The sequence below is a fragment of the Papaver somniferum genome, unplaced genomic scaffold (genome assembly GCF_003573695.1).
Source record: "Papaver somniferum cultivar HN1 unplaced genomic scaffold, ASM357369v1 unplaced-scaffold_137, whole genome shotgun sequence".
Lineage (NCBI taxonomy): Eukaryota > Viridiplantae > Streptophyta > Magnoliopsida > Ranunculales > Papaveraceae > Papaver > Papaver somniferum.
In genome coordinates, this window is record NW_020622934.1 from 21,136,166 (window position 1) to 21,162,565 (window position 26,400).

Below are 26,400 nucleotides of genomic sequence, written 5' to 3' on the forward strand. Positions count from 1 at the left end.
TTTAGGAGCTTTAGCTGGTCCTTCGTCACTAGGAGTGTCATCTCCACTGCTTTGTTGTTCAACCATCCGACTTGAACCTTCCCCTTCTCGGCGACTCCTCTTCAACGGTATGGTCTGGCTTGGATCAACCTGGCTTGAACCAACAATGTTGGGTGAAAAAACATTAGTCCATTGGTCGTAGAGGTCTGTTTGTTGTCGAGTGTCCATCGGCTCTCCACTCCGGATTTTTGCCATCATTTTATTCAACAATTTAGCACTTGCCTTCACCTTTTTTCAATCAAAAGCATAAGTAACTTTAATTTTTCAATACTTTATAACATTTTGAAAAACAGTAATAAGAGTAAATATCTTACCGCCGAATTCCAAAAGATCAAGGCCTCATCACCACAGCTAGGGGTATGCTTCATAATTTTCTGAGCCTCTTTCTCCACTGCCTTCCCTTTCGCTTTCTCAGCACGGGCTTGTTGGACATGGTTTATTACACGAGGATGAGAAAAATTTTCATACCATTCCATATATCCATCGGCAGCGGCATTTGGCTCATCAAGCGATTCTTGACACTCTACAATTGGAATAAGATAATTCTCAAAGTTGTTCCAGTGGGCCATTGATAGCGTAGGATCGTATTTTGGAACAAAATTCTTTTTGTTGTTGTTAGTTCCCCGCTTTGTCACCTTGAAGTTGAAGTTTTTCTCTTGTGGGACACTTTGGACACAAGAAAGTTGTCTCAATACTCTTCGAGGATTATACATTGTACAACCGCCCGGATGAAACAACGGATCATTATAACCCGCGCTGGGTGAGAAATCAATAACATCAACATCTTCCTACTGTTCATATGATTGAATAGTGTAAGGATGGAAAACCACATCTTCAACTGTTAGATTATCCAATGTCTCCCTCAACTCCAACACCTTTTTGTTCTTGTTCTTGTCCTCTGAGTTCAAAAATTGGTATTTACCAGTTGTAGGCTTCCCATAAGGCCAATGACTGATAGCATGAGACAATTGCAGTTTAGGGAAGTGGTCATACACCCAAACCTATGAGAAGAAGCAACAAATAATACATTCGCAATATGAATAATAACAATACACATTCACTCACTTATATCTTGAAACACACAAAGGATAATTTAACGGGGTACTTGAACAAGGGTGTATAAGCCTCCAAAAAAAACACTCTTAAGCCTCGAAGCTTTTCTGAGCTCCGCTTGAACGAATAAAAGAACCGCAACGCCCCAACAGTAGTTTTTCACCTCATTAAGGGGGTCCAATAGCCGGAGGTAATGAGCATTTACCACGTGACCTGAAGTGTCGGGGAAGAAAATGGTTCCTAGTTGATATAACAAATAAGCAGTCACATGGTTCTTAATCTTCTCCGGTGTCATCACCAACTTTTCTTGAGCAACCAAATCTTTCGTCCCTGAAAACTCATCAAACAAGGTTTTGAGCTTGATCTTTTTCAACTTCTTCTTGTACGTGCGGTCTTCCTCAAACTCATATACTCATCACCTTCCTTAGGCTCTTTATTTGCTCGTCTAAACTCACATTGTGCCTTTGAATCGCACCATCCTAGACACTTTTCGACCAGCTTTTCAAGAAGTTCATAACTCATCGAGGGATCGTAGCCATCTCGAACACTTTTTCCCATAATTGGTAGGGCTGTGATTCTAAAACAATCATCTGGAGTTATTGCCATCTTACCAAATGGTAGATGAAAGGTATCTGTCTCTGGATAATCCCTCTCACACTGTTATATTCTTATCTTGCCAAGTGTGATATAGCCCGTACCGACACAGGCTATATCACATTGTTATATTCTGTGCTGATTCGTTGTCGCACCATATCCGGCTTCTTCTTTCTTTTATCCCGTGGTTTGTATCGCCCAAGTCACACTCTTTCATATCTAAAGATTACAAAGTTTTTCGACGGAAGGGGTACGGCACGGGCTATTTCACACTGTTTTTAGCAGGGTTATTCTTAATTAGGGTTTATATCGTCTCATAAAAAGTATTCTGGGTTACAGGATGTTTTTTCCCAAAATATTGGGCTGTCTGGTAGCTATTATTTCCAAAACACAAAATCATAAAAACGAAATAAATCACTTCGCAAATTACCACAATATTATGAGGAAGATAAAGCACAACCACCTAAGTACATATGCTACTATGAATGACATGAATCATGAGTGTATTCCAGCAGAAGCAAGACTTACCTCCCGTGTAAACGTTTTTAGTCGAAATAAAGCCTCTAGAACAATGGGAAGCCGAATTTACAGGGATTAAATAAGTATTAACTTAAATACTTGGAGAGGTCAAGTGAGCATACCTACTGTAAAAACCTGCGGGCCGTTTTGAGCCCAGCTACGGTTTGACAGACCAATTTCTGGACCTCATTATCCAGAGATACACAGACTGGTGCCAGCGTGGTCCTCCGGTTCAAAGCGAAGCATGAAACCTATGATGCTAAAAGGACCCACTGAAAGGTGCATTAGTGAAGGGATAGAAAGTTTTCAATGTTCTCCGATAGTGAATAACACAGTTTTGGGTGATTACCTTGCCATGGGCATATGAACTTTGGCTTCACATTTAGTACACCAAAGGTCACCATCCTCACCAAAAACTTTCTGTTACACCGAAGGTAGGCAAGATAATGCCAGCCACTTTCGATCAACACATTGGTGTAGGTAGCGTTACGCATGTTGACATTAGCGGCCTGCATATGAAGAGTTAACATAAATCGAAAATTTAGAAGGGGTTTTTGGATTGACGCACTAAGGAATACATGTTAACTGCACAATTGGTATTTTATACACGCAGAAACAGTAAAATCAGTAGAACTCAGATGGGTATTTACCAATTGGCATTTTCCAATTGGTATGGGTATGTGTTTCATGTTTCAACAACTGAATAGTCAAACCCCTTCTCATTGCGCACCCCATTTTCAGAAAAAACATGTATTGTTCTTTGCACTGAAGGCTTATGGCGAGTCTTCCTTCATCCAATCTCTGAAATACTTAAAAGTACGACCATTTTATAGTTTTAGGGATCTCTACGCGAATTCAAAGTACGATACTTTCTTATGGGTCACCAAATCTGGGATAGAGCTACAATTTTAACTCAGGGGGAGACAAATTTATATACTTACAGCAATAATTTAGATACGTCTATGCGGCCGAAAGTCGCCCAATTTTTTTCTTTTTTTTTTTTTGGTTAGATTTTGGGTTTTAAATTTGGAATTTGGAGTAAAATATCCCCAAAATTGTTGCTTATTTTGTAGTTACAACAAAATATCTAAGAAAGACTGAAAAATGAAGTATTCATCCAGAACAAAAACAAACTTGGGACATGCCAGAAATGTTATCATATGCCGATCTTGAAACAGCTTCACTTATTTGGATCATTGAGTTTTGTCCCATCATCCAATTAAACCTACACAATTGCAATAACATTGAGCATATACTCCTCGAAAACTCAAAAAAAAAAAGAAAAAAAACCTAAATATGAATAATAAGCATATACAGTCTTGCAGAAATATACGTTTCAGTGTTCGATAAAGCTATTTGCCCAAATGTAAGATTTCTAATAATCTGCATTCCCACAAAACAAAAGAGTCATACATATAGTAGGTCTTATTTAGTTTCTGTACAATTACACCTACCACTATCACATAAAAGAAATACCAAATTCAGGCTTGGAAAGAAACCCAAAAAACCTCTTCATCAGCACGCTTTTTCAGTTGTTTCACCCTTGTAGCCATACTTCGGAAAATTATATGAGATGGTTAATTCAGGCTTATTACTGGCAGAGGGCATAACCCTCTCTAATCCATCCACCACTTTACATATGTGGTATATTAGAAAATGTATAATTTTTGTCTCAGCCAAAAGAAAAATCTCATAGTGAAACATTGTAAGACAACAATGAGCATGAATAGATGAGGTGAAGTTGATATGGCTACATGATGTGCCACATTGTTGTCACCTTGGTTGGTCATGTAGACTGCAGGTCTGCAGCATAGGATTCCCCCAACTTTGCAGTTAAACATGAAAACATATGCGATTTTTGCTGCAGATTTATCAAAGAAAAAATTAGACAAAAAACTTATCATGACATTAGAAAAAATAAGTTAATTACTTGATACTAAGCAAGCTCGCCTCGTCTAGTAAAATAGACTTGAAATTTAGCTATCATTGGGTCAGCTATCTGCCATGCAACAATCAAATCTAGACATATCACTAATATTATATGAAAACTGAATCAGTCCTAACCAAAGATAGGAAACTTCCAAAAGGATTCATAGTAAAGGCACATAACACTCACACTTCCAATCTAAAGAGATTAATTATAACACAGACCGGAGCTTAAATTGGAAGTTATAGTGTTGAGAACTTAAGATCTACCGAAAAGTGACCGGAGCGAATGGAACTTGTGAAAATAAAGTGATGTATTTGGGTTCGGCAGTGAACAACTATAACTTCTCCATAGAGTACATACTCCTCTCGTGGACCTGATTATCAAATTTTCAGATAAGATTCCTTTAGATAATGTCTTGTAAATCTTCTCTCTGTATCAAAGAATGTGTTAAAAATTAAAGTAACAGAGGAGAATCGAATATCAAATGGATCCCAGAGTGGAAATGATCACACCTGTTTGTCAACAATAACAATAATTACACTGGTTATAATAGACATATAGTCCAACTCTACCATTTCCTAGACACTGGAACTGTAACGACGCACGGTTTACCTTCGCCAAGGGCCTATAAGCTCTTGAAGCTGTCCTGTTTTGCCAAGGAACCTACCTCGATGTGGCCTGCATGTCACTTGGGACGCCATATCAAATGATTTGGTCTGGAACCTACATCCAATAAACAAACAATTAGAACCATCATAGATTGACTTAAACTGGGGATATTGAGGGCATACTTTCAAATAAACATCAAATAAATCTAAATTGGTAAAAAGAGATACAAAGCCTACGATGCATACTGCTGATTTAACTAACCTGATGATATACAATAATTTTTTCTAGGCCAAAAGATGATTTCAGCTGAACAATGCATTTTAGGGCTTGGAAATGTTACAGGGTATAGATATACCAAATATTTTAAGAAATCACATACAATAGAAAATAAACAACCAAAACCTAAAGAAAAAAAATTAAACTGAACCCACACGTGATTAACAAAAAATAATCACGGTGAATTACAAATCAAATTACAGTAAACAAACCACCAAATAAAATCTATATAAAAGAAATATATTAAACTGAACCCCGAATAAGAAAATATAACAACGTGAATAAAATATCATACTACAGTACCAAATACTGAAAAAAGGAATGAGAATAAACCTACTTGTTCGAGAGGGGGAGCCGATATTACCCCCGTTGCAATGAGCATTTTATGAACGGTTTAGCAGTGATGGAGGTGGTGCTCCGGAAGAAGGCCCGCTTCTCATTGTGCGCAGGACGGAACTTCGGTTTAGCAGTGGGCAAGTGTAGTTTCTGCATAGAGTACAGACCCCCCTCCCGAATCAGCTTATCAAACTTCCAAATAAGATTTTTGGGTATGACGGCGTGTAACTCTTCACCCTGTACCAATCAACGTGTCGGGAAATCCAAAATCTTAATCGATGTATTTAAATTTAGTCCTTCTTAGGTTATATTTCACAGGATTAATATGAGGGCAAGATGAACACAAAAATTGTAGGGGTTGTTGTAACAGACACAAAGCTACAACAAAAACAGTTTATATAAAAATCTATGAGATGATCAATTAGGAGCATATCAGTTTTATAGTAAAGTGAAAACTTCCATTATCAATAACCATATTCAGACACACGGTGTTTGTTTAGACTGGATTGTTGTTTAGACTGGATTGTTACCTGCTCGTCAACAATAACCATATCAATGCTGGTAACGTCGTTGGTCGACATGAAGTCCAACTCTTCCCATTTCCGGGTAACACGGACGGTAACGATGCTTGTTTTACCTTCGTCAAGCGATCGTAAGCTCTTGAGTGTGTCCTGTGTGGCTGAAGGTCCAACCTTCTGAATATTGCAGGTAACCTGTGATGCCATTTCTCTCTTTGACTGGGAAGCTACAGGCATTTAAACCAAATTCAAATTCTATGATTGATCCGGAACAGCTTGACTGTACATTAGCACCCAAGTGCATGCAAATAGAATTGGACGATAATACATTTCAATTGACCCGCTGTATCGATTGAAAACAAATTCCCATGAACACGAAACATTATAAATTCAGAAAAAAAACATTATATAAATAAACTGAGTGAGACCCAATTGAATCCATGGCGGCTTTGCCAATCACACCCATCACCATCACCAAGTTTGTAAACAATTACGATACTAATCAAGAAATCGAAAAAGATTACAATATTCTTGCCAATACTAAGCTTCTAACGATTATGGGAAACTCTAATGAAAACAGAAAAAAGTTTGTTTTTGTTAATCAACTTTGATAGAAACTGTAAACAGAAGGAAGACAGTAGCCAAAACTTACATGTTGAACCGGTGAGACTGATGCTTCCCTGTGATTTTCGAAGTCAATTTATAGAGGCAGCAGGCAATTAAATCCAAGGCGTGCGTTTCTTTTGGTGTAAATAATAAATCAATCCTAGGGGAAATCTTATTATTAGGGCAAACCTAGAACCGTAACTGATTTCAGAGATTGTGAAATTGGCTGAAGGGAATTTCGATCGACTCTGAGATGTGTTTGAAATACAAGAATCATGCTTAGTTTGGTATTGGCGTGGCTTTTATAAAAAAATATATTAAATATTAAATTTACTAATTGTGTTATTATTATGATTGTTAAAAAAAATTATTTTGCCCAACCACTTTTTAATATTTATATATATATATATATATAAATAAATATAATTGTCAAACCAAAATAAAATTATGTAATTTTAATATCTGGTTTTATTTTTATTAATGAAATAGTATCATAAAAATAGTTTGAAAATAAAATATAATAATATTTAAAGAATAAAATATATGAAATAGAAAATTGATTATATATATATATATATATTTAAGAATAATTTTTGTCATTTACAAAATAAAATAGGGACAAAAAAAATACATCAAGCATTAAATTTTGGTGGGACCAAAGTTTATACTTTTCTAGCTTTTAAAAGTTCCTCCTCCCTAACTTTTGAAAATTGAGGAATTTGGAAAGTGTTTTGGGCAAAAAATACTTTGATTTTTTTTTTACCAAACCAATATCATAAATTATTGACATATATAGGTTTTGAAAGTGCTTTTAGGAAAATAAAAACATTACCAAACCCAGCCTTAATGGACACAGAAGATTGAATCTTTTCAAGAAGCCGCAAGGATTGAGATAGATAGGGAGGCGTTACAAAAGAGAATGAACCGGTAATTCAATATTATCGAGAGTATGTGGGCCACGTTAATAATGGCTAGATAACATTTGCTAATGACAATAGCAACCGGATCAAATCAATATGGATTGAATGGGATGGGGGTGAGATCCCAGCCGTTAGTTGATAATAAAGGATGTATCCTGGCCGCTGGATGACACACCGGACACAGTATAAAGATTGATATATATAGAAAAATATATCTCAAAATGGGGGTTAGTCGTGGGAGAGTTCGAGAGATTTTAATGTATTTAGGTTTTCTCCTGTTAGTTCTGAGGGAATTTGAGGAAGTCTCTCCAAATCTCCGTTAGTCGTGGGGGAGTTTAGAGGAGTCTCCTAAACTCTTTAGAAAACACATGTTAGTCGCTGGGGAGTTTAAAAAAAGCTCTTGAACTCCCTGTTAGTCATAAAACCCTACAATATTAGGGAGTTGGTTGCTTTGGGGAGTTCGAAGGAGGTTTTAGTGTATTTTGGTCTCACAACAAATCTCTCAAAAGAGTAGAGATTTGGGAAGGAGTTTGGTGCGTAGAAAACCATAGGAGAAAGAAGAGGAAACGTTTTTTTTCCAGGTATGTTTTTTTTCTTCTTTGATCTCCATGATTGTTTATAATAGTTTGATTTGTGTACGATTTTGATTGTTTTTCATATCTTTGATCTCCATGATTGTTTATTTTGATTGTGTGTATAGTTTTTTTTTGTGGGTACTCTCTCTCTCTGTCAAAATCCTAATTTGTGGTTCAAAAGATCTTGGTAAGAAATTGCATGATTTGATTATAATGATATCTTTAAATTCAACCGTTGGAATATGATGAAATTTGAGTATGTCGTAGTTTACCTTGTTATAGAAGTATGGTAAAATTTTCACGCGGATCAGGTCACGTTTGCTACTGCAAAGCTTGCACAATATATGACTATGGTCTGCTGAGTTTAAATCCCGAATAGGGGACTGATTCCTATTTATCTCATTCTCCGCTTATCGGACAAAGCTGAAATTTTAGTATGATGTTTGTATATATGAAGGTTTCCTACTGTAGAAATTTCATGAAGTTCTGATCACTTTATGTACACCAAAGTGTGAGAAATCTGGAACTGAATTCTGTATGCACGTATTGAAAGTAGTCGGGTTCTGAGTAATGTATCTTTTTAATGAACCGTTGGAATATTATGATTTTTGAGTGTGTTGTGGAATATTGAGTTTTAAGTGTACCATAAAAATTTATAGAGGATCAGGTAAGTATTAGTACTGTAAAGATTGGACAATCTGAAACTGTGTTTCGGTGAAACAGAATTCCTTTACAGCTATCTTCATAATTTGTTATGTCATCATGCATTAATTGGCTTGCTACTTTGTATGGGTGTCATTGAGAATCACTATCACTTGTTAAGTCATCTTATTTAGACATATACTTCTCTTCTATTCTATATGCCAAAGTTCAATACAGTGGCGTACTTCATTCCGTATTGGCGTGTTTTAGCCAATTCATACGGTGCTTTTGTTATAATGATATCTTTAAATTCAACCGTTGGAATATGATAAAATTTGAGTATGTCGTATTTTACCTTGTTATAGAAGTACAGTAAAGTTTTCACGCGTATCAGGCCACGTTTGCTACTCCAAAGCTAGCACAATATATGACTATGGTCTGCTGAGTTTAAATCCCGAATAGGGGACTAATTCCTATTAATATCATTCTCCGCTTATCAGACAAAGCTGAAATTTTAGTATGATGTTTGTATATATGAAGGTTTCCTACTGTAGAAATTTCATGAAGTTCTGATCACTTTAGGTACACCAAAGTGTGAGGAATCCGGAACTGAATTATGTATACACGTATTGAAAGTAGTCGGGTTCTGAGTAATGTATCTTTTTAATGAACCGTTGGAATGCTATGATTTTTTAGTGTGTTGTGGAATATTGAGTTGTAAGTGTACCGTAAAAATTTCAAGAGTATCAGGTAAGTATTAGTACTGCAAAGATTGGACAATCTGAAACTGTGTTTCGGTGAAATAGAATTCCTTTACAGCTATCTTCATAATTTGTTATATCATCATGCATTAATTGGCTTGCTACTTTTCATGGTGGGTTTGCAAACCGAAGATATTGTTTAACACCATTTCGTGGCCAACGTTATCATTTGAAATAATTTTCTGGTACGGGTAATCATGCGAAAAAGGCTGAAGAATTATTAAACATGTGTCATGCTTCTTTGAGGAATGTAGTTGAAAGATTGTTCGGTGTTGTGAAGTCTCGTTTCTTTATCTTTAAGTCTCAACCTCCATTTCCGTATCAGGTGCAAGCGGAGATAATGAAAGCTTGTGCAGGCCTACACAACTTATTACGAAAAGAATGTCGTTCAGATGAGTTTCCGGTCGAGGAAGAGGAAGATAGCCATCCATCAACGCTTGTAAATGACGATGAAATTTTGACACAACAAACTCAAGAACAACAACGTCAAGAAGCTAATGCATGGAGAAAGAGTATAGCGGATGGTATGTGGGAAAATGTTCGTGAACAAAGGGAGTTAGAATTGTATGGAGACCATTAAATTGAAGGGAAAAAAAAATTATCTCGTTGCACAAAATAACATACTATTGATACAGAGATATGATCATTTTCATTTATTTTTCTCTTTTGATTAAAGATCAATGTTATTTGCAAATAAGGGTTATTGTTTCTTAAAAGAGAATGAGTTATGAGTAAACTCTCTCAAACTCCCCCAAACTCCCTCTAATAAACTCTCGCAAACTCCCTACACTCCCCCAAACTCCCTACACTCAAAAACACAAAACTCTCTCAAACTCCCTACACTCTCTCAAACTCTCTCAAAATCCCTGAGATTTAAAATACACTCAACTCCCCCGAAATCACTCGAGGACTAACCCCCTGGTAATAAAATGACTGAAAAATATTGATGGTTAAAATTCAATACCTTTGTCTCAAATATCTTGGCATCCCATGAGTTTTTGTAGCCAAGCAATACCTCCCCTCCATCTCTTGGAGTACCATAAGTTGGATTCTTTGGCGGCTAACACAAATTGTCATCAGGAATGTATGCATATCTAGCACAAGGCTTTTTAGGCGTCTTTTTAGGGTTTTTTTAAACAATTTCTACTTGTTCCTCTTCATCCGAGTCCTCCTCTGATTCGTCATCATCCTTATCTCCATCCTTATCTCCATCTTCCATATCTTCTTCACCGTCATCATTGTCATCCTCATTTAATTTCCTCCTTCTTCTTCAGTTGGTTCCTCTCCTCCACCTTGATTATGTTCTTGATTGTCCATCTCTTCCATAATCTCTTCATTAACTTGATTGATTACATTGTCAACATTATCTCTATTGACATCATCTTGGATGACAATACCCGGTAATGAACCACCTCCAAACTTAGCATTTTGGGTTCCACGTTTATCAGCACCTAAGTGTAATTTTCCTCGAGGCGTTGCAGTTCTCATATCTTCCACTAATCCTTGGTTGGATTTTTTTCCTTTGCTACTAATCAAGAAAACAAAAGATATTAGTTAAGAGTTCGGTTTGTCAAGAATTTTTGCGAACCAACCGAACAGAGTGGGCAAAATTCGGTTAAATTATAACTCAACATACAGGGAAAATAACACAGTTCGGTTACACTGTATTCTTTTTGTAATATGGGTAAAGTTCAGTTACTTTGTAGTTTTAAAAATTGTTTGTGAATCAACCAAACAGAGATGGACAAGTTCGGTTACACGAGAACTCAACACATGGGGGAAAATAGCACATTTCGGTTGCATTGGAATTTTATTTTATTTTAATATGGGTAGAGTTCGGTAACTACATAGATTTAAAAAAAATTGCGAACCAACCGAACATAATGAACAAAGTTCGGTTTTATCATAACTCAACATATTGTGCAAACAAGTAGAGTTCGGTCACAAAATTTCAATGAACATATTTTGAGTAATAAGGGTGAAGTTCGGTTGCAAAACAGTTTTAACATTTTTTTGTGAAACAGGTAAGCTACATCTAAATTTCATGAAACCGAACTGTTCTTCGTGTTCTTCATATCAGGAAGTTCAGTTAGACAACTAGGGTTTTTTTGAAACTCGTTCTAACCGAACAACACATTGTAGCTTCCATTTGAACCATATTTTGATGATTTCTATACGATTAAATGAATCAAAATCAAATTAAAAGTAATGGGTTTACATAAAAATACCTGTGGATCTTTTCCATGGCAGTTTCAGGGTTCTTCGGGCATCTATTGTAGACTTCATTTTCCGGTTCGACTTCTTTATGAATCTCAAAATCACTTGGCTGATTTGCTAGATTTCCTAATGGGGGACCTGTTCCTGGGAGTCGGTTGGTTTTCTTTCGATGAACCATTCTTATACTCGATTGATTAATCGACGATGAAAATTTTATGAATCGATGAAGACGATGTTGAAAGGAAGAAGAATAATTATTTTTTTCTGCCAAAAACTGTTTGTGCGGCTAGGGTAGGGTAGAGGGTCTGATTTTGATTTTTTTTGTTAATAGATTAGATTAGGTTAAATATATATTTTGGTAGTTACTAGTTTAGTTATAATCTCAATTAGGATTAGGGGGGAAATTAGTAATGTCTACATTTTAGGACATCCCTATAAGTATAGGGCAGATGGCCTTATAAAACAATGGTACCCTCAAAAAAAGGTTGGTCCCCAAAAAAATCGTTCCTTGAAATATATAAACAATTGAATTGAGCTAGATCCTTAGCTAAGTTGATAATGTAGTGATAAAATCTGAACAATACTGTGGAAAATTGGAGAAAAACACAAAATTATTCATAAACCTGGTTAAATTGGCGCATACTGTGATTAATTTGGGCCTAATAGGAAATGATAAGGGGTGTCTAAATTTGCTGAAATTACCAATTTACCCTATAAAAAATATTAATACTACCAATTTACCCCCATTAAATCTAAATAATAAAACTTAAAAGCAAAATTAGATTTTCATTTTCATCACCTCATAAACCGATTCTTCTCTTCTTCTTCTCCCTCTTTTTTCATTTTTTTGAAACCAAAACATCGTCGACTATCGACGATCCAAAAACGATTAATCGCTTATTTTTCTATAAAATGTCGTCGAAACCAACGCGAGTGAAGCATCCTACTAACAGGAAATTTTCTAGTGAGAATAATCCCGGAATTGTTGAAGCGATTCGAAGCAAAACGAAGAAAATGGTTGAGGAAGTTGAACCATATGTGATTGCAGAAGAGAAGGAAATGGGTCGAATCATGTACTTTTCTATCAACCCAATCCTCTAAACTAGGTTTTATTAACATGCAATTGCTCAAAAATTAGAAATTTTGAAATCAAAATTTTCTGGGTTTACCAGAATCGGACGATGTTCATGTATTTGTGAACTGATTGTATTAGGAATCGGTTGTTGGTCATACCCACAAAGACCGATTGCACTGCATGTGCTTTTTGGTTCGAGAAATTTGAACCATAATCGGTCAATGTTAATACCCACATAGTACAATTATGTAACTGTAGGGATAACCGTTTTCCTGTAACTTTTTCTCGTTAAAATCAGATTACATATGTGTCAACATAGTCCGATTGTATAGCCACTGCTTAGCCATAATCAGATTTCATTTGCATATATAAAAACGATTGTTGATGTGTAATGTTACAATCGTCTTTTATAACAGTATCGAGTAAACCGATTGTTGTAAGAAAGAATGCCCAATATTTCTGTAACTTTTTCTTGTTAGAATCAGATTACATTAACACTTATATAAATCGATTGTAGATGTGTAATGTTAGGAATCGGTCTTTATATGTATATCGAGTAAACCGATTGTATACCTTGAATTCAAAAATATGAATTGAATTCCATTGTTGTTTGTCGCTTATCTCCGTATTTTACAGTCCAAACAAGGGCAGGCAACAACGTCAAGCCGAAAAGAAATATAAGAAGAAAAATAATTTGGATTCTCCTCAGAGTTCGAGACCTCATTGAGAGGGTGGTCAAAATTTAAATGCTTCCCACTGAAGGGGCTCGGGGAATAAATCCAAAGCGATCCACATCAATGACCCACCACCTCAAGCGGAGCAACCAGCACAAGAAGAATCTGATTATGATACACCTACTGAAGAAGGAGGTGGTGATAGAGAAGTTGTTGAAGAAGAAAGTGGCGAGGAGTAGATCAATGAAGAAGAAACTGGTGGCAAAGAAGGTGATGAAGAAGAAACTGGTGGCAAGGTAGGTGATGAAGAAGAAAGTGAGGAAGGTGATGAAGAAGAAAGTGAGGATGAAGGTGATAGAGAAGAAAGTGAGGATGAAGGTGATGGAGAGATAAGAGAAGTTCAAGAACAATTCCAAGGAGGAGAAGTTCAACAATAAGTCCAAGGAGGAGACACTCAATAACAATTGCAAGAACAAGTCCAAGGAGGACACGCTCAAGGACAAGGTAAGACAGATGGTAAGAACGATAGTCCAAAGAAGAATAAAGGGGACCACATGCCCGACCGGGAGAAGATGTTTCCTCGTGGACCTAATGATCATGTGAAAGGGTTACCCGATGATGGAGAACGGGTGTTATGGGGGTACAAAGATAGTTGGGTCGCGGTCGTCTGTCATACCATAGTAACTACCTAAGCCTTATGTTATGTAATATAAAACTTATTATCCGTTTAGTGTTTTGATTATTGTCCATCGGATTTTTTTTTTGTTTTATAGGATCACAGGGATGTCGCTCGTCGTATGAAGCCAGGAACGTCAGTGAGTATGATGAGGAATTGGCCACTGCAAGGAATAAAATCAACCATTGGAGAAGTTGATGAAATAATCGATCTAGTCAAATATACGGGGTTGTTGCCTGTGGTCGAGAATTTGGATATTGGTTACAACAAACCTCTTTGTTCCTCCTTTGCTGAGAGATATTACAGGGAAACGGATACTTTGCATCTTCCGTTTAGCAAAATGACGATAACTCCAAATGATGCAAAGTTCATTACCGGGCTAAGCATAGATGGTAAAGGCGTGAAACACAAATAGTACGTGCAATATCTTGAGTGGTACAAGATTTACGAGTTCACCAAGGAAGTGTTCCAATGAGATATGGAGATGACCAAGTCATAGATGCTAGTAGGGAAACGGAAGCAGAGGATATTCCATCTCTCGAAGTTGAGGGCACTCTTCAGTGGAACAAAGAAACTTCGTTCAGAGGGAAAAGAGGTGACCAAAGAACGTTTCTTCGCCACGGACAATGCGTATATCCTCTGCGTCCTGGGATCTGTTGTCTTTCCCGACATTTCCGGTGCCCGTGTGAAAGCCAACTTTATTCTGTTGTTTCAACCATTTTACAAGATCCGCAAATACTCTTGGGGCAATGCCATCCTTGCACACTCATTGAACGAGTTGAGAAAGGCTTCCAGGGCTAACAGGAACCAAATCGGGGGGAATATGGCTTTTCTGCAGGCGTGGATATATTTGCACTTCCAAATATTTGCTGCAAGGGCTTTTGAGAACAAGGAATGGGACGTTAACTTTTATAGAGACATGTACATCTACAAGAGTAAGAAAAAGGACCAAGATGCAGTTTATCTGAAGTTGCGACGCTAGTTGGACAACTTGACGACGAAAGATGTTGTCTTTGACCCTTACAAGGGGGGTTTGGCTAAAGAAAAAGGAAAGATGGTTGGGTGCGAAGAGCAAGCTCATTATTTTGGGTCGTTGTTTCACCCAAGAGGATATGTAATGTACAACCCGACGAGAGTCGCAAGATAATGCAGATACATAGAAAAAATCCCAGAGGAGCACAAGAAGTTTCAAATGGATGAGAAGAAAACCAAATCATTTGATAATGATATTAAGATTGTTCACGACCCTTTACCATCATGTAAATATTGGGATAACAAAAGGTCAACGGATATGGTATGGATGGTCGATTGAAAACAGTTAAACAGATGATGAGGCAATTCCGGGTTACATGCCGTGGTACCTCAATATTTCGCATACTCGAGTGATACGAGCAGATGAGAGGCCTCAGATACAGGACAAAGATACAAATGTTGAATTCCTGGTACGTATTATTTCTCAATTACGGTTTTGTTAATTGTTTTAGCATTATTTGTTTAATGTTTGTTGTTTAAAATGGAAACAGAGATGACGAGTCGGGCACTTCATAACCCAAGCACAACTACCTATCAGGGAAGGGAAAAATGTTATGGCCAATGAAAAACTGATTGATGAATTGAACAGTCTCGAAGATGTAGAAGCGGGTGCGAAGTTTGGGGAACCGGTGGAGGAGGAGGATCCAAAGAAAAATAGGAAGAGAGTCGCCTCAAAAAAGTATTCTGAAGGTGCATCAAGCAGTGCCCTAACTGCTAAACGAGGACGAGGTGGTCGTGATCGTGGAAGTGGTCGTGGACGTGGTCGTGGTTGTGGTGGGGATGTTGATGAATGAATAGTTTCAAACTTATGTCTTAAAATTATTGTCGAATTATGTTTGTTTATATTCCTAGTTTATGAATGTCTGAATCTGGTTTCTTTTGAAAATTGTTTGTGTTTGTCTAAGACGCGACAAAAGAACCAACTACAATGTGTATGTGCAAAAAATGCATGATTCTAGAAGTTTTTTCTGTCACAACCGGTTTACATTTACCTGTATAAAATCTGAGTCTGACAATTCTCCAGGGGTACAATTTCATAATCGAGTTTTGAAGGTGCACCACATAGACCGATTCTGAAGAAAAAAAAATCACCAGGATTTTTAGTTTTCAGAACCGGTTTATAAGGATACTTTTAAATCTCGATTCTGAAAAAACCAAAAAATCCAGAGTTTGAGAATCGGTTTATGTGGGCATCCCATGTAATCCGATTCTTGTGAGGAAAAGTGACAATGCTCTTGTATCAATTTTTGACAAGAATCAGATTACAGGTGACATATTAAAAACCGATTATAATCGGTCTATGTTGGCATCACATGTAATCGGATTCTTGCAAGGAAAAGTGAAAGTTCTTCTGTAACTTTTTTTTCCTAGAATCCGATTACATGTGCAATATTAAAATCCGATTATTGAGAGGCACATTTTATATGATTTTGCAAGGACATAATCAGAGTATGTAGACATACCTAAACTCTGATTGTTTGAATTGAATTTGAAAAAAAGAAAATCGTTGAGTCTTTATCTATATAAAGAAAACCTCTTTGAGCCACTCCCACATCACACACTTAGCCTAGAAAATGGAGTGGGATCCGGAAGTAGACGTGAAATGGGAACCGTATGAAGATTTGTGTATCTTTAAATCGTTTGCTAATACGTATCGTGAACGTCCGAATGAAATCTATTCAATGTTTTGGAAGAGAGTTAAAGAGTTCTTTTATGGGCGTACCAGGAATCCCAATAACCGCAAATGGAGAGACTTGGCATTTCGATTCAACTATATAAAAAGTGCAATGCGAGAGTATGTTAAAGTTAGAAATATGGTATACCAACATCATCCACAAGATCCTCTTAGAGAAAAAGTGAGTAATCCGATAATATTTATACTTAAGTCATCGTTAAAAGTTCGCATATTAATATTTAAGAATTCACTGAATTTCAGCTGGAACGTTTCAATGGGCTATGGAGAATTCGTAATGGGGAAACTAAGTTCATTCACCACAAAGAATATACGATGTTGTACCGACGTGCTCGGAGGTTCATTGGCGAACATTTGATGTGTCAATTCTAGAATACCCATACTGAATTGTCATGTATATGTAATGCGCTAATTTCCTAAACTATGTAATGAATATTTGGAAGTAAGGCATAATCGGATTATGTGGGCATATATAAACACCGATTCCTATAATCGGTTTATTTGAGTATTGAAAAAACCCGATTCTGGGTTTACTTCATCCTTTGAATAAACTCAACCCAGAATCAGTTTACAACTGCACTAACATCAACCGATTCTGGATCGAGTTTTGAAAAAAAATAAAAATTAATATTTCAAATTTTGATGATGAATTAATGGTAGTTGATTTCAGGGTTAACTTGATTAAACATCATTTAATCTCCCAAATTAGCACTAATCAATCAGGGGTAGTTTTTCCATTTAGTAAAATAATTGGATAATCGGTTATTCATTTGACTTCAAATTATTCTTTTTTTTCTTGTAGTCGTAAGCCCAAATTAATCACCGTATGCCCCAATTTAGCCAGGTTCATAGAATGCAAAAGCATACTTTCAAAATTTTCATTTATCGTTGATATGATTCAAATCAACTTAAACAAAATAGGGGAGAGAGAAAAAGCGACAAGCAAATGAGGAAAATTCTGAACCCATTGATTGGATACACTAGCTTTCCCTGCTTACAGGTCACTAGGAAGGGTTTTGATGAAATATCAAAATCACTTGGAAAATAAAAATATAAAAAGAATCAGGTAATGTAAGATCCTCTAAGATTCTATGGAGTTGAGAAAAAGGGATATTTTGGTCTCACCTGGATCAAAGATACTGAGGCATGAAACATGGGAGTATTGTCCACAAGTTGTCCTTAAGTCGGCATTGTCTGAAACAAACAAGAAGGATAAAAATTCTATCATCAGCGTGAAAGATATTACATGACAATAACCTCAATCTAACTAAGATGGCACCAAAAAAATAGATAAAGTAGGGAAGATAAAATTCCAAGGAGACATTTCAGTCATTTAATTCGTCGATTGCATATGCCAAATAAAAATGTTAAGCAGGAACATCTACTTGATTCAAGCACTACATGTCCATCCACTACACCATTTTAAGGTATTAGCAACCTACCATAGATGTTTCTAAACGGGGTCGCAACACGTTTTTGAGTTTGCTAAACACGGTGTCGCAAGTTTTAGCAACGACATAAGCTCTGTTGCTAATTTGGGTCAGCAACAGCAATTCTCAACTGCCTTTGCCATTGCTAAATTTTTTATTAGCAACAACGGAGTGTTGTTGCTAATTTGTTGCTAATTATAGGAATACCCTTACCCGAAACTAGATATAGTTGGTTCTGATTCTAATTTATTGGTTCTGGTTCTAATTTGGCAACAGAGCACTGACAATGCTAATTTTTTGCAACCACAAAAAAAAGGTTCAAGTCTATGTTTATTGACCTAGTCGAAATTCATTTCCCCCCACATTCTCCCCACCTGCAATTACCTGATTCAACAATCACGCAGATACAAACTACAATGGTGATACAGAACTGTATTTTTGAGAATCACCACTAGATAATATTATAAAAGAAAAGATTCTTCAATTGATACAAATGTACAAAAGTAAACTTACTGAACCTAAAAATTTTGTGATTGACATACAATATTCGATCTATGTTGATGTTCATAAATAGATCGGTAACCTAGTTTGTGTCAACTGACAGAGACAGGGAAAGAAAGACTAAAATATCACCAGAAGTATCATGAGACTCCGCTTGCTTAACCAATTTCCTCCGCAAATCATAGGTAGATTTAGTTGCTGCTACAATATCACCAGAATAATGCTTTTCGACTTGAGTCCAAATACCTGCATAATAACCAATTGATGTTTCGGTATTGAGATCAGAAACAAAAGACTAAACCCGAGATTTTGTATAACATAATAATAGTTTCTATGTTTATAAGTCAAAAAATCATCAATATAAGTGGGAACACGGCTCTACATTCTCAAAGTAGGATTGCATGTTGTTTTCAAAACAGTGATGTTGTGCAACTTCAATGATCTTATAAAACACATACAGACTAGGAAACAAATTTATTAAAAGTCAATCCTTAGGTTTACCCTTACGAGGCTATTTCTGTCTGTATATAAAATTGCCTAACTTTTGTATGATCTGAAATCATAAAATCAAAACTAAATTCACACCCCCTAAAAGTGTTGAATCTTATGTGTTGAATCTTCCTTAACCAAAATATAAGTAACTGAAAAGTAATATCATACCTTGATAAATGAAGACCATCGTCATCATAACCACATTCCCTGTATCTATCAGAACTCATACTTCTCTGGCCAGACTGAAAGTCTTCATTACTTGGACTTCTTCCTCTGTTATAATCATCATCCTTGTAACCACCATCGGAGTCTCTACCATAACGGTCTCCATCGCGACTGTATGAATCACCGCCTCTACGGTTTCTGTCATCATCCTTATAGCCATATTTTCTTTCTCTCCCGTAACCATTTCGGTCATCCTTTCTACTTCCGTGGCGATCTTCATCCCCATAACCTCCTGAAATGGGCCTATACATTCCCCCGGGTGAGTTTGCGCTAAGAATCCTATGAAATTTTAAAGGTCAATACACATAATGGTGTTACGTATGAAAATTTAACTTCTGTATATGAGAACATAGAAAGAGAAGGTAAATTTATGGAATTGATCTATAATATTTTCAGGAAATATGCTCCGAATTTACCATAAGTTTCCGAAACTTCAAATAATGAGAAGCTTGTTCTTTAGGAACACAAAGCATACAAGAGATTTGCAAACTTTGTTCACATGGCGCCAATTTTTGCCAGTATCATTGATTCGCTTCCAAAGCACAGCCATTATCGTTTTATATTCATGACTGCATAAATGTAAAATATGAAATAAGCATATATTTTTATGGAATATGAACTATGGAGAGCATCTAAAAAGATGAATCAACTTACTAGTTTTGGTAGCTTGTGCAACATTTGACGGATTTGACCAATGAGGACCCCATGGTTTATTGCTTGTCGCATCAAGAACCTGTAAAACATTACGCGGTAGATAGTTATTTATACTCCCCAATCACTGACTAAACGAATGAACCCATTGCAGCTACAAAAATCCTCAGAAACAAAGTAATTCAGATACTATCCAAGTCGATTTCATGTAAAGGAAATGACAAAACTATCAAGATATAGTTATCCACATGTCAAAAAATTACAAAGCAAAAAAATAAGAAACAAGGACTGTAAAGAAAACTGTTTACCTTTTGTTCTACAACAGAAACTTTGAGAACATTCTTGTTCACCCCCCTCTTACTGCAAACCAGTGATGAAGCGAGTTTAGGTCATGTTTTCCAAAATACAATAAAGAAATTAAAGTAGTGTATCATATCTAAGAAAATAGTCCCTCGGAAAGATATACAACCACATGTGGATGCAACTTTTTTCTGTACAAACTAAGGGTAGTCTAGAATTAAATAAGGCAAGACAATTATCTCCAAGGCATTATATGAGAAAGCCCATTCAGTGATACAATTATTATCAATGACAGTCAATCACTACATAGACGTCATGTTGAAGCACTAGCAGAAAACAGTTCAACAATGACTTCACACATGTGGATCTCTAAACAATGTCCACATACCCCCGACCCTAAATGAGAATTCCAACAACAAATAAACGGTCGGCTCTCGTTCTCTTGTACAAAAATTAACCAACTAATTGCAGTTTATAGGCACATATCACTATGTTCGAAGTTTTCCCCAAAAAATACTACCTCAAACAATGAATCAACAAAACAGAACCTCAAAAAATGAGACGAATGACACTAAGATTCCATAAACCAATACTACAACCTTGGCCTTTCATATCTCTTCTTCATTGTTGGTTAACTTCATACTACAGTAAAAGACAAGTAATGGGGTTTAATTTAATTTTTGTAACCATTGCCAGAAAAAACCAGAGTGTTGTTCTGTCTTCAACAACTTTCATGAATTTGGCAACAACAAAAACAACAGAAATTCTACAGAAATGTTTTTTTTTTATCATTTAAAACCATTCAAAAAATCAGCCCAAGAGTAAATAGCTATTACTATGGTAAAGTCGTTGGGTTGAATGGTAAATCAAAAGAAGAGTGAGTTGATGGTGTGCTTGGGAACGACACACAAAAGACTTGCAAGTATACAAGGCCAAGTTTTAGTATAGAGAGTAAGCAAGGGATTAGTCCACAGGGAGTGGGAGCATACAAGAAATTTTCCTAAGCTAGCAATGGAGACAAGGCACTATGGCAGTGAGCAAGGCAAATTAATATGGCAATTGCAAAGAACCAAAACAGTTAACAAAGCAAAGATGACAAAACAGCATGGAACCAAGGCTGTGAGCCAAGGGCAGGGGTGAGTTTGTGCACTGATTTCAATGCACAACAGGCTTCAAAATACAAGAAATAAACAGCAAGATAGCTAAGAAATTTAGTTGAGCAGGGAGCAAAATAAGACTGAAATTGTAAGTGACTGAAATAAGGTATTGTGGTCTAAGCTAAGGCTTAGAGTCCACCTTTGTGTCCTAGCTAAACAATGTGATCCTAGGTTGAGTTGAATATCCTATGCATACATCTAGAATGGGAGGAAAACTAATTTGCTCACTAGTTTGCCCCTAGCATTGACTGTCTTTTGACAGAACAATCAATCACAGGCACTATGAGCATTAGTCTCTTCCCATTGCTCAATCAAAACAATGCACTAAGGCTCTAACCTAGCATTCCACTATCAGACAGTGCACTGAGGTTTCATCTAAACCTCAGCTGCAACAATTTAGCTCATGCTCAACATATTACATACACAAGCATTCATCATACAAGATAATTCAAACACACTAGACATGGTGAACAAATACAATTGAAATTACTGAATTTGAAATTAAACAAGAGGTAACAGTAGAGAGCACTGGCTAGTCCAGGCCTCTAAGGTGGTGCTCTGGCTAATCCAGGCATGGTTACAACACACACCCACACCTTCTATTTATACCCAGAATTCAAAATTAGGGTTTACAATGTTTTCCCCCAAATTCTCAAAATTAGGGTTAGATATTTTACCTAATTTGATGTGACAAATCACTCAAAACGGTCGACCCATTTCTTCTCTGCCTCTTCTGGTCCTTCTATGCCTTCAATTGACGCCTCTGCTGCTCTAATTGTTCCCTAGTTCGAGTTATTTTACTCACCCCAAAACCTAGGGTTTCAGTGGTTGTGAGATGGGGAAAATAACTAGGCTAGGGAGATGGGTTTGAGGTAGGGGAGGTGATGGTGGTTGAGACAGCGTCTCTGTGATGGTCGGGGAAGAAGGTGGAAGTGGTGAAGCTCGAGGTGGAGGAAGAGAGCAGTTCTGCCATGGTCGGGGAAGAAGAAGATGGGTTTTGGGGAAAATTGATTTGGGAAGAAGGAGATTTTTGTTTTAGGTCGATGGGTTCGATGGCTAGGGTGTTGAGCGGAATCATCTGAAGTTGATGCGCAGCGAGGAGATCCGTTGGATAATCACTTACTAATTGAATCGAACGGCACGATGTAAACAAGCTCTGAGCGACCGTTGGATTAAGTGATACAACGAAGCTGACGGCTCCAGATGGAGTTAGGTACTATGGTGTTTGACAGGAGCTTTGGATTTTGATGCACAATGATGAGGCGACCGTTGGATGACAAGATGGATCCAATCTGACGGCTCTCATGGAAATGGGTATGGATAATGGAAATGGATTTGGGTGAGGGTTTTGGGCCTTGGGTATGCCAAGCCCATATCTTCTTTAAGAACAATTCTTCCTCTTCAAGCCCAGTTCTCGTTGATCCGGCTCTTGCAAACATCATTCTTCCCTTCCTCCTAGCGAGAGTCTTTGCCGTTCCTTTGCTCTTTTCGCTCCGTGAGTTAACCAGGCTTTATTTAGTACCTAAAAATGCAAAATTAATTAAGAAAAGTATTTATTCTTGAAAACAACGAAAACACAGAATATGGGATAAAATATAGAATTAATACACAAAAGATGAGTTAAATGCCAAGAAAAATATATAGAAATATGCACTTTTTAGCACTCATCAGTTGATTACCTGAACTCGAAGGTAACAGCTATTTCGACTCTGACCAAAATCCATAGCAACAGCATGATCAACCATATATGTTGCACCATCACCACTAATCTTCCAAGAGGAAGAACAATATTAAACAAAAAAATGAGATAACATTAAATAGTCAACTTACAGGTCCCTGAAAATTTGATCAAAAACCTTCTTCATGACCTATGCAGTTGCAAAACCAAGTCCACCTAAAGCATACTTAGTCCTAATCTTCTCTTGCAACAAAATAATCCATAGATAAGAACCTGAGTACAACATAATTTGCACTAACCTATGAAAAATAAAAGATGTAAAAAACATCAGACCAAATTCACATGAAAAAGCTTTCTAGAAAGTAAAAAGTAAAGAGCAAGGATACACTTGGTACAAAAAAGCATCCATACAATTTCAAGAAGCTTTCCAATAACAACCCTTTTAAAAGAAAAAGAACTCCCATAAAGTTCAACCCTTTTAAAAGAAAAAGAACTCCCATAAGGTAATCCTACCATTGAGAATAAATAATTGCCTAAGACGTCAACTCTTCCACAATCAAAATACTGAATCACATAAAAGATGTTTACTTTCAAATCATACAATCAAATATTATATCTAAAGTATGTGGGAGCATGAACAGGATGCATCATCTAACACCTCCAGCAACTGCTATTTGGGTATCACATTTAAAATTAGAATCGAAAAAAAAAACAGAAACCAAAATCTCACAAACAACGAAACCTAAAATTGAACCCAAAATCATAAAACTAGAACGAAAGATGACCTTATTACCTGATTATCATATCGATACTTCCAAATCTCGCAAATAACATAAATCTCAGATCGATGCTTCCAACTGCAATAAAAATTCCAACTGAAAATCCATTAGCAAACATAAACCTAAAACCAATATATACACAGAATAAAACGATTATTACATGTTGATCGAACTAGGGTTTCTGTGGTTCAATCGATTTTGTGAAAGCGGATCTGAAGCTGATTCTGATTAATTTATGCTCTTGATTAAGAAGAAGTCAGATGAAGAAGAGACTAAGGCTTGATTTTGAATCTGAGATGGGGTCTTGAGAAGTGAAGAGACTGATGGTGGTCCTGTGATCGAGGAGTTGTTGCTGAACTAGGGTTCTTCAGAGCTGTATCTTGAAGAAGAAAGAGAATAAAAAAAATGTGGCTGAGAAAACTCAAAGGATGGAAAGATAAGGTGGATAAGGCTGAAGGGTAGAAAACAAAAGAAGAGGACTTGACCAAACTTTAACTTGGGCGTAAACATAAGTCAAGGTGTTCCCGACCAAACGCGTGCTTCGCATGCATGAACAACTAGTCGTTGCTAATAGCAACCGAAATTTCAAGGTTGCGAAATTAGCAACAGCAAGCCGCCGTTGCGAAATATTAGCAACGGAAATTTTGCAACGCACTAGCGCTGTTGCTACTCTGGGTTGCTAAAACCTTAAAATGGTGTAGCGATCAAAAAGGTAGAACACCCACACTACCTTAAAAGGGATGGTAAAACGAAACAAACAACTTTCAAATATGAAAACTCTAAAAGAACAAAAGCAGAAAATTTAGCGTGCAATAGATTTGATATGACTGAACTCAAACAACAACCTAGCACACTACACCTAACCAATAAAGGAAACGGGTGTTTCTTGTTAAATATAACTGATTGTTATAAAATGCAAAAAGTCTCTATATTGCTTATTCGTGACTTTCTTTTTCTTCTCTAAAACTTAACTGTTTGTAACCATTACGATTCACCAAGGGGATATTTACCTATTATACTTCATTACATAAAACTTGGCATTTTAAGTTTCTTACTAATTGTCAGAGAACTTAAACAACACATATCCAACAGAAAACATGCCAAAAGACCCAGAACAGATTTCATGCTAATTTTTTTGGGTGAAATCAGTGATTACAACAGTAATTTGGAAATTGCTTGTTTGAAAAAGGTGAGCAGAATTACAAATAAGGAAGCTGCAAAGTCAGCTCCATTTTGTAACTAAACAAAGAGGCCTCGACATGGAGGGGCTAAAACCTTAGTAATCTGATAAGACAACCAACAATAGGAGAGGACTACAATCTAAGTCCCATTGTAAATATTCGTTCAACACAATTCAGTTATCCTCTCTGGATATAGAATTGCTTGTCCACGGATCTTTGGAAATAAACTAGAGAAATTTATATGTAATAAGACAATTTAAAACCCTTAATAGTATGAGACTCAGGGATGACTTCATATTATAAAAGCTCTACATTGACTGTCAAATGCTTAATGCTTCGTGATGATGTCTGCTACTTCAATTCCATGTACCCCTTTAGCTATGAAAAAATCAAACTTGTATCTTAGGGTATTATGAGAATCATATGAGAGAACTGATAGAATCTTAGTGACTAGTTCTGAAATGTAGGGTTTAATGAACTCATATAGTTTTCATATAATATTACAACTGAATCTGGTTGGGATGTGGTTTAGAAATCTACTTTTTACGAGACAGTAATAGTTGTGTTTTCAGATAATCCAAATCAATTTATCAGACAACTACTATAAATGAACCAAAAAATGATGAACTAAGATTACTAAGTGTAGCTCTAATAAGAACAGTTGGATTCTGTATTTGAAGATTACAAGGGAACACTACGACACTTTGCCAAAGTTCTTACACTCCTATACAATTTTTGCGTAGATGCAAAATTGATAGATTTCATCTTTCCCACCCAAAAAATAACAGAAGCACCTTCGATTGTCACTAGTTCTAGTAATCTTTTAGTCAAGTTCTTGGTTTTAATCAACTAAATTAAACATCATTTTAAACAAAATCATGTGGATAAAGTTTAAGAGTTATCCAATAACTCACTAGTATGCATGCTTCATACACACAACTAACTTGATTCTTGAAGACAAAAGCAAACAACTAAAACGTTAAAGAGAGGCAGCAATTAAACAAAAAGAGATTGACTGCATACTAGTACTAGCGTGTAATAGACCCTTCAGATCCTTCATTTCAGAAGTAGCTCCCAGTTATTCATCTGACATTGGGTTACCCTCGTCGATTCGGGAGCTTCTTGTTTGAAATAGCTTTATTAATTCGGGAGCTTCTTGCTCATACGATTTCACAAAATTATTTGCAAATGAAGTATCTGTCATTCTTGAAAGCGGCCTCAGAAAAAAAAATTCTTCAATCATACCCTTCTAGACTAAAAT

At 36.4% G+C, this 26,400-nt stretch overlaps 1 long non-coding RNA gene across 1 annotated transcript; it reads right to left on the reverse strand.

Annotated features, from left to right (window-relative positions):
• Positions 1-3,932: 3,932 nt before the first annotated feature.
• Positions 3,933-6,007, reverse strand: LOC113334432. Its single transcript, XR_003352787.1, has 3 exons — positions 5,887-6,007; positions 5,358-5,593; positions 3,933-4,858 (listed from the first exon to the last, which is right to left on the reverse strand). It is a non-coding gene; the product is annotated as an uncharacterized LOC113334432 (long non-coding RNA).
• Between the last annotated feature and the right edge of the window lie 20,393 nt (positions 6,008-26,400).